The 8,113-nt window shown below is 31.5% G+C and overlaps 1 non-coding gene across 1 annotated transcript; it reads left to right on the plus strand.

Moving 5' to 3' along the window:
* Positions 1–7,203: 7,203 nt before the first annotated feature.
* Positions 7,204–7,277, plus strand: Trnay-gua (transfer RNA tyrosine (anticodon GUA)). The gene has a single exon. It is a non-coding gene; the product is annotated as a tRNA-Tyr (tRNA).
* Positions 7,278–8,113: the final 836 nt, after the last annotated feature.

Raw genomic sequence — 8,113 nt, forward strand, 5'->3', positions numbered from 1 at the left:
TGAATATTCATACAGTAAGTATTTAACATTGACAAGTTGCTGTTTGACATTACCTTTTTTGAACTTAACCAAACAAAAGAAAGTCAAAGGTATGTTATTCTAAAAAGGCGTAGTAATAAGAAGCCTGCAAAAACTTCGTGCCAAGTTCCAAGCTTGTGCTTATTGCAACTGTTTGAATTTGTTATTGTTTTCTTACGTAAACAAAAAGGAAATAACCGCAACAAATGGATCTGTATTGCTATGCTTATCTAGCGTTGGTTTGACAAACAATATCGTACTGCAAAATATATCGAATCTGGCGTCCCCAAAGATTTACGAGAAGGTATGCAATCGCAGCAGAAGGTATTTGTGTGATGTGGTTATATAAATAGTTTGGTTGGAAACCTCTCGAGGGAACAATTAATCAGTACCACCTGTGAATACGCTTAATTCTATTGCATTTACTATTATTCATTTCGATGAATTCAAATTTATTTTATGAGCTAGTATCCGGTCAAGGTCTATAATATCGTCTTTAGTATTTGCAAAATCTTCACCTGTAGCGTGAAAAACAATAACTTCATCAAACCAAGGTTTATGAGAGTTTTCTTAATGATCTTTTGTTTAGACTTCATCGTCTCTATTAAATCTTGAAAATTTCAAAGAATTCACACCTTTTTTTTAAATACACTCTAAAAAGCATTTAAGTACTTAACTGCCGGCTTATTTAAAGTACATTTTAATTGTATGAAAGTAATTTTCAGAGCGAAAATTCACAGTAAGCAGTTTATGATAAGAATGTCCATCTGCATTTCTGCATTGGGAATGTAGACGCCCGTAAATAATCCTTTGGACCTGAAAAACGTTTCAGTGAATCCAATAAAATACGTATCCGCAGAGACTACGCCGCAGTGAGCTCGTTACCACGCCTAGACGATTTATTGAGATTTGAAGGCTGAAATATTGTAGGTATTCCATTTTAAAATCTTTTATGAAATACAAGTTCTGTGTCTGCATAGTTTATTTCCTGGATCTTATGTTCGCCTGGTGTAAAATGCTCTAAAATGAATTTGTTTACCCTTTTAGGTTTACCTTTTTCGTATAAAGCTTAGAGAATAATAATAATAAATCATTTATTTTCATACATTTCACTCATAGATCTACAAACAATCTTAACTTAAATTACATAACATAGTTGAGTTTAATTTGATTTAAATTAAATTACAGATAAAAATTTAATGTATGTCGATATATGTGGTATATGAATTAAAAAGAAAATACTTAAATTATTGATAAAAAAATTATAAATGTTACTTCAGTATTTTTTTTTTAATTTTACAGTGTTTTTTATAATTATCCAAAAAAAGGCTTACAAACTTGGCAAATGCTTCTTTTTAATATCTTTTTTTTAAGTATTATTTTTTAAGTCGGTTTTCTTTGGAATTCCAAAATCTAAATGCACTGAGCCCTGAGATACCAAGGCGATAACCCTGATCCACGGCCCGCATCGTGAAAATTGTCGTTAAAGAACAAATAATGATTATTGAAATAAAATTTAATGAAAACTATTAATGACTTAGTGTAACGTGTTAATGCGATTAATGCAATCAATTACTTAGATTTTTTTCGTATTAATTTCGCCTCCCACGACATTTTAGGTCAATCCTATTCCTATCTAAGTAAACAATTTTCAGACATTAATTATTATTGATTTAGATATAACAATGTGATAATCGCTAACTTAAATTATTTTTAAAACAAAAGCACTGCTTAGAACCGGTAACGACATCCAAACTTCCAGGTCACGCCATAAAAGAAAATTGTACTTTTTCTTGTTGGAATGATACCGAGGAAGAGTTTGTTTAATTTGACAGCTTAACGACTGTCGAACTTCGTAAGTCAAGTAAAGAATTCGAGGTTCTCTTTTTAGATTTAAAAGGCTAATGACATGATATTACCATAATATTAGATAAAAATAAGGATGAGGTAAATTATTATTTCGTAAAATATGGTGCTTGGGTTTGTTTCTAATTATTATTCGTTTTTTAATTTAAATTGGATTAATGTAAACTATATTTAAATCATGTTTTATTCTGCATTGGAGATTTGCGCATTACAGTCTCGCAGTTAACAAGCATCTTATTTTCACTCTTTATACGTTTTTGAGTGTTAGAAAGACACACAAAAGTTAGAAAAATATTTAATTTATATCACTGACAAATAATTAAAAATAAATTAATAATGAACCTACAAACCTTATGTTGTAAATAAGTTAGTATAGATAAGTACATATATCATAAAAAGTTGTCGTCATTTTTAAACATTCAAATCAAATCAAAATCACTTTATTTATGTAGGTCACGGAAATGACACTTATGAATGTCAAAAAAATATATTTTTTCTTATTGAATCTACCGCTACTTCGTAAAGGGTTGAGCTAATGAGAAGAAGTAGCAAGAAACTTATTGCCACTCATTTAAATCAAGATTTACATATTCATCGTTTTACAAATCATTTCAATTACAATATAATATGTAAACTGATGCAACAAACATACTCAAACGTCAAATAGTCAATGCCTTACACGAGTAAGTCAAAAAAGTAATGTGAATTTATACAAAACAAAAGTTATTGAGTACAGTAGCTGCATCATCCACACACACCGTAAATAAATAAAGGTATTTTGTTAAATAAACAAAGCATTTTATAAGGGATTATATATTAAAAAATATATATAATAACTTTTAAGAATCTGAAGCCGAGCCTCCGGCAACAGGTACTTCCTGCCACCACAAGTAGCGCCCGTTCACGAGCATGACGCATGAGCTAACCGTGGCCTTCCTCAACCATATTTTAGGATAGGGGACGACCCGTCCCATGCCGCCGCCACAAGCAGAATAAACAAGACACTAAAGCAAGCATGACGAAGCCTGTTACGAAAACTCAAGCAAACAACAAAAAAAGAATCTTAATCTACATATCATGCAATACGTACCAAATACTCTGATCATACTCAAATTATAGGAATTATATTGTTTTAGCTACGTACTTAATAGAATAACGTGGAATGATCATTTCAGGTCAGTTTTTTCTATTTTATTGTTTTACTAACTGACCCAGCAAACGTTGTATTGCCGATATTAAAATCGCGATATAAAAGTAACTGTTGATCGTAGATGGGTGAAAATTTGAAGTTGTATGTATTTTTGAATGCTTACTCATAATCAAACAAATTTAAAAAAAAATATCAAAAAAATTAAAAAAAAAATTTGGCGTGGACCACCCTTAATATTTAGGGGGATGAAAAAGATGATGATGTGTTGATGTTGTCCGATTCTCAGACCTACCCAATATGCACTCAAAATTTCATGAGAATCGGTCAAGCCGTTTTTAAGGAGTTTAACTACAAACACCGCGACATGAGAATCTTATATGTTAGATTACACCTTTGTACCTAACTAATTGTAAGAGCTAATTGTATGGGACTCGAGCAGGCAGTCCCTAACTACCTTCGATGTACGACAGACCTCTGTCCTTTTAGTCTGTAATATTTCTTAAATAAACACCACTTAAATTTTAACCGTCCCGTGATTCCTTAATTTTAACATCATAATAAATATAAGAATCCTATACCACAAAATCCGATATTACAATAATTATTAACAGTAGTGCTTAAACAAGTTTGACCTCGGAGATCATAATATTATGAAAATAAAAATGAAAGAAAATGTAGTTACGTAAACTTACAAAAAGCATCTGTAAATAGTTATAAAATGTTCACAAGTGCGTAAAAGCGTCAAAAAGTAAATTAAAAAAGTAATTAAAAATACGTCAGTGGATGCTACAGGGTCGCAGAGACTCGCGATATGCATGGTACCGTACTCCAAACTTCTTAACCCTCAATATATTCCTTAACTAGCTGACCCGGCAAACATTGTTTTGCCATATAAAGTATAATTCACGCGATAGTTTTATAAGTAATAAAATATTGCCTATATTATAGCCTGTACATCATTTTGTTCTATTGTCAATAGTTTTTGCAGCGCACGCAAAAATAGGTTTTCGATTTTACACCTTGTGTTACAAAATAGCAATTATATTACGGATCCCTAATTTTGAAAAAAAACCATAGCCTATAGCCTTCCTCGATAAATGGACTACCCAACACTGAAAGAATCATTCAAATCGGACCAGTAGTATCAGAGATTAGCGCGTTCAAACAAACAAACAAACAAACACTGCAGCTTTATAATATTAGTATAGATATTAAACCTTTTCCCATTAAAACAGTTTATATATAATATGTCTTGAATATTAATTCTGTTATGGTGGTTCTAAAACTGGGTATAGCAATTTTATGTTTATGTCTGGGATCATATCATATGGTATCTGGTATTATAAGTACAATAATCCATCTATCTATATATATAAAAATGAATTGCTGTTCGTTAGTCTCGCTAAAACTGACCTGGACCGATTTGGCAAATTTAGGTCTTGAATTATTTGTGGAAGTCCAGAGAAGGTTTAAAAGGTGAATAAATAGGAAAATGCTGCTAAATTAAATAAAAACAACAAATTTGTTTTTCCTTTGATGTGTCCATACATAATTTCTATGAGAGAATTTATTGACGCACGGTTTGACAGTTCTGCTGTGAAACAATTTCATTACGACAGCAGGGTGCATATTTTACGAAGTAATTTTTGATGTTATGATATATTATTGACAAATTCATATAAAAACATTATTTTATTTATTATATACATAACAACGTCTGTCGGGTCAGCTAGTATTAAATAAGAATAAAATGGAACACCATAGTATTACATTTAATGTTAATTGGAATTATATACAATATTAATTACTATTGTATACTAACTGCATACAATAGTAATGAAAATAATTAAAATTGCGTTGAATTTAATAGCACTCTTCTGTCCAACTATATGCACAAAATCTAATTTTGAGGAACGCAGTACATGTGGTTTAATATAATTGTGATACACAAAGCAAACATGGTTTAATAATCTGCTTAATCTACATTGTGAATGTGAAATTCGTTTATAGCCTGCGGCATTTGCGTTTATATGACATGGGACACAATGTAACTGATAAGGTGCTCCTTTCCAAGCCAATGATTTCATTGTCAATCTCGTACGAAGCCATGATGGAAAGGGCAAAAAGTCTATACTATCTTTGCAAAATAATTTATTTCTCGGGAATAAGTTTTAATAAGAATTATCTTCTTCAGCGTTTCTTTTGTAATTAATTGTTTAAGTATAAGAGTTTGATGTGAATATTAGCTTAAACATGAATTTGTGAAATTATTAAAAAAACATTTTTTTGAAAGAAATCATAAAATCATATTATAACGTGTCCATTATAGTTAAAATAATACAAAGAATTCAATTTTGATACGTTTAGCAAAATAGTCACAATATCTCGTACAACTTTCAAAGAGCGAGAACTATCACAGCACGAATCTATCGTTTGTTAATAATAACCAAGCTTGTTTATCTAGCAACCCGTAACATAAACCGCATATTGATACCTCGAATATTGTAAACACAAGTGGCTAGAGCGTGTCAAGCGGCCGCGCCGGGTTTGGCGTCAAAGTGTCTTCTGTGGGCGCGCGGGACGTGTTGGCATATCAGAGGTTAATTTTAGAACAATGTGTAATGGATTCGTTGGCAGACAGTTTTTTCATAATTCTGAGTGTTATAATAAATACCAGCCTATGTTCAGATTTTATCTCTAAATAAATCAAAAGTTCCATTAGTAAATCGTAAATAAAAAGAAACTAAAAAACACGCTTTTTATAGAAAACCAAACTAAAAAATAGAAAATATTATTTCCTACTAGTACTAAGTAAAAAACTTTGGTTATTTATAAAAGTTTAGTTTTCTATTTTTTTTAAACTATTATTTGCATTGTTGACTTCTCTTTGGTATTCGAAAATTTATTAATATTAGATAAATCGATTAATGATAATGGTTGAAATTTAAAATTAACATCATCATTCTTTCCTTATACCTTATATATTTATATTCCTTAACATTCTTTCCTACGATAGATGAAAATTTTATAAAATAACAAAAATTTTATTTTGCAAATTAAATAATGGAATAATGTTAGCAAGTTAATGTATTGTCATCGGTGCTCGATAAATCTACGAAGTTTGAACGAAATATGGCCGTTTTAATGGGTCAAATTCGCGCCCAAATGAGTCGGTTACAAACAAACATACATACAGGTGAAGCTAATAAAAAGTGTGTAAAATAGATTTTGCTATAAATCATTATTACTAACGTCTGCATTATAATTATCTTTAATAAATACCTATGGAGAATCATTAAAATTAATGGTATGACTAAGAGCGTAAAAAATTATACTGCGGGAGTTTCTTGTGTTTTCTCTATCTGTTCTTTGATGGCCCCATTTATTTCAAATGTATCGGTAGTGATAGCAATAGCATCGTTGGCACTATAGGTAAAATCGATTACTCTCATCATGGAGCCCTCGGTTCGATCCTCATCCGCCACGACCCTTCCTATGTACGACGATATTCGACGCCTTTTAAGATCTGCTATGGCCTTATAAGGCGTCGAATATCGTGTGCTCTTGTGATTCGTCTGATATTTCCTCTATGATAAATGTGACTTTTATTTCTATGTTAAAAAATACTTTCTAAAGGATAAAGATACGTGTAATCTCTAAATTTCTAAGCTTGTGGTTTCTTAAAAAGTTACATAATTCATTTAATCCGACGTTTCTGAAAAAACTTTCTTCTCCCTTCTTCTCTACTCAACCTGGGTTGGTTTAGACAGGTTTAGAGATATCCCTCACTCTATATAAATAAATTAAATTAAAATTTGAGAATGTTGAGTTGAATATGTTGAACAAGACATACCAAGATTTACGAACGATACGTCACTCAAACGGTTGCCTAGTGCAAGAGCACTCGGACAGAGCGCGAGAGGTTCGAGTTCCGCATCAAATCCAGGTTTAATATCTAGTAATTCCTCAATTAATCCTAGAAGTGAGGGTTATCACTTTAAAAACATAACATATTGTTTAGATTTCCAAGAGCGACATCTCAAGTCAATTTCCTAATATGCAAATATTGGGGTTGAGCAGGTTATCAACTGTAAAGTAGATCCTGTAGATGAAGCCACAACCCGAGAGTTGAACAAAAGCAAACAAGATTTTATAACGAGTCGTTACTCGAACGGTTAGCTCAGTTGGTTAGAGCACCGGCACGTAACGCCGGAGGTCGTGGGTTCGAGTCCCGCATCTTTCATAAAATTTTGTTTTTCAAATTTTATTTGTGTAATTCCTCGATAATGCTTAGTCTTATAACCGAAAAAAAATTGAACACCTTCGGATGTTTATGATCATCACATAAATTTACATTTTGAAACAATTATTGTATTTTATCACTAATAATTATAGCTCGAAGCAAAAGAATAATTAAATATGGCTTGAATATCCTTCAATTTGTATTCATAACGATTAATTTGAAGTCAGCACCCCCTTGATGTAGAGTATTAAGCTGATTTATACTTTGATATTTCCTCGCGAGCGATAAAATGATAAGCGACGTAAAATTTAGACAGTTTAGTTTCTCCTTTAGTGAAAATGGCTTCCTTAGATAGAGAAAGCGTATAATGGAATGCAATAACTCTTGACCGGGTGTGCGAAGAAATAACAGTGTGTCATATTTCACAACCCTCCAACATTTTTATATAAAAGCGAACCATCTGCTTTTGACCCCTAATTCTTTTTGTTGCACGAATTATTTCAGCGCCGGAGATAACGGTATAATTTCACCTATAACCAATTGCAAAGGACTCGTAAATGACGTATTTTATAACGTTCGCATATTTAAATGTTTTGCGAAGTGGGTATGGGAATTTTTATTCAAACAGACGTATAACTCTACTATCACTGATACTTTCTTAACTTTATTCAAGTTTTATTCGTAAATAACGTGATGTTTAGTATTGTTTGCATTTTCGAATTGATGCAATGATTCTTTTTCAAACGAACGTATGAGTGTACTACTTCTGATATTAACTCAACTCATATTTGAAACTAACTAACTAACTCAACTCATTAATGAAAATAAGGGACGAG

This window comes from Leptidea sinapis, chromosome 11 (genome assembly GCF_905404315.1).
Source record: "Leptidea sinapis chromosome 11, ilLepSina1.1, whole genome shotgun sequence".
NCBI lineage: Eukaryota > Metazoa > Arthropoda > Insecta > Lepidoptera > Pieridae > Leptidea > Leptidea sinapis.